Below are 2476 nucleotides of genomic sequence, written 5' to 3'. Positions count from 1 at the left end.
TCATTCATACAGTTAGTTATGAGCACTAGTTATATATAAAGAAACACACATCCTACCTTTGTGAATTTAGGATGCAGTCAAAGTGAGTTCCAGCTATCTGCTGAAAATAATGAAAACAGAACAAAATTGCATTGTCTTGTTACAGACTCCACATAGCAACAGGACTATTTGGAAAAACAATATAATAGGGTGTTAGTTAGAAATAGCATATTTGGGTGATGTTACAATCAGTGTTAGAGTTATATCAGAATAAATGTTTGAGTCATGTTAGAATAAGAGTTAGCACTGCATACACTGAAGTCTAAAGATGAAGCTGGATGTGATAGCCAGGTCCCTTAACTATGGGGATTGGAAGTTATTTACAATGAAATTACACTTCCAGTAGTGAGGATGGAAGAAAAGGCCACTTCTGAATATCACTTAAAAACTAAGGAGAGTGAAGCATGAGAAGAGCAACTGACCAGAGTTCTGTTGGGAAAAGTGGATCATGTGAAGGAGCAAGGGATTATTGAGAGCAAGCCATATTTCTGGCTTTGCTTTGTGACCAATAACTGCATTTACCTTCCAACCAGCTTCCTTATGAAATGATCATGGCCACAAGGAGGCTAGACAGGTGTCATAAATCTTACTTGCAAATGAATTTCCCTAATTGTCAATGGCTCAATATTACCAGGGAAATTTTCTAGGCCAATGGAGAACATGTAGTCCAAATTATAGTAGAGGAAATTGAGGTCCAAAAAGATGATGATATGGTTTGGCTGTGTCCCCACCCAAATCTCATCTTGAATTGTATTCCCATAATTTCCACGTGTTATGGAAGGGACCCAGTGGGAGATAATTTGAATCATGGAGGCAGTTTCTCCCATATTGCTTTTGTGGTAGTGAATAAGTCTCATACGATCTGATGGTTTGATCAAGCATTTCTGCTTTTGCATCTTTCTCATTTTTTCTTGCCTCCGCCATGTAAGAAGTGCCTTTCACCTCCTGCCATGATTCTGAGGCCTCCCTGCCATGTGCAACTATAAGTCCAATTAAATCTCTTTTTCTTCCCAGTCTTGGGTATGTCTTTATCAGCAGCATAAAAACAGACTAATACAGTAAATTGGTACCAGTAGAGTGGGGCATTCATGAGAAAATACCTGAAAATGTGGAAGCAACTTTAGAACTGGTAACAGGCAGAGGTTGGAACAGTCTGGAGTGTGGCTCAGAAGATAGGAAAATGTGGGAAAGTTTGGAACTTCCTAGAGATTCATTGAATGGCTTTGACCAAAATGCTGATAGCAATATGGACAATAAAATCCAGGCCAAGGTAGTCTCAGATAGAGATCAGGAACTTGTTGGGAACTAGAGGAAAGATGACTCTTGTTATATTTTAGCAAAGACACTGGCAGCATTTTGCCCTTTCTCTAGAAATTTTTGGAACTTTGAACTTGAGAGAGATAATTTAGGTATCTGGCAGAAGAAATTTCTTTTTTTTTTTTTTTTTTTGAGACGGAGTTTCGCTCTTGTTACCCAGGCTGTAGTGCAATGGTGCAATCTCAGCTCACCTCAACCTCTGTCTCCTGGGCGACAGAAGAAATTTCTAAGCATTCAAGAGGTGACTTGGGTGCTGTTAAAAGCAGCTTTACAAGGGAAACAGATCATAAAAGTTTGAAAAATTTGCAGCCTGACAATGCAAGAGAAAAGAAAATCCCATTTTCTGTGGAGAAATTTAAGCTGAGGAGCCCAATGTTAATCCCCAAGACAATGGGGAAAATGTCTCCAGGGCATATCAGAGGTCTTCACAGCAGCCCCTTCCATCACAGGCCCAGAGGCCTAGAAGAAAAAAGGTGGTTTCATGGGCTGGGCCCAGGGTCCCCAAACTGTGTACAGCCTAGAGACTTGGTGCCCTGCATCCCAGCCACTCCAGCCATGGCTGAGAGGGGCCAATGTAGAGCTCAGGCTATGGCTTCAGGTGGTGCAAGCCCTAAGCCTTGGTAGCTTTCATGTAGTGGTTGAGCCTGAAGGTGCATAGAAGTCAAGAATTGAGGTTTGGGAGCCTCTGCCTAGATTTCAGAAGATGTATGGAAATGCCTGGATGTCCAGGCAGAAGTTTGCGGCAGGGGCACAGTTCTCATGCAGAACCTCTGCTAGGGCAGTGCAAAAGAGAAATGTGGGGTTGGAGCCCCCATACAGAGTCCCTACTGGGACACCACTTAGTGGAGCTGTGAGAAGAGGGCCACCATCCTCCAGACCCCAGAAGGTTAGATCCATCTACAGCTTGCACTGTGTGCCTGGAAAAGACACAGACTCTCAAACCAGCCTGTGAAAGCAGGCAGAAGGGAGACTGTACCCTGAAAAAACCACAGGGGAGGAGCTGCCCACGACCATGGGAACCCACCTTTTGCATCAGCATGACCTGGATGTGAGACCTGGAGTCAAAGGAGATCATTTCGGAGCTTTGAAATGTAGCTGCCTCGGTGGATTTCAGACTTGC

This window comes from Aotus nancymaae, unplaced genomic scaffold (genome assembly GCF_030222135.1).
Source record: "Aotus nancymaae isolate 86718 unplaced genomic scaffold, 86718_ANA_hifiasm-v0.15.2.pri h1tg000033l, whole genome shotgun sequence".
Lineage (NCBI taxonomy): Eukaryota > Metazoa > Chordata > Mammalia > Primates > Aotidae > Aotus > Aotus nancymaae.
Note: the sequence above shows the minus strand (reverse complement) of the source record.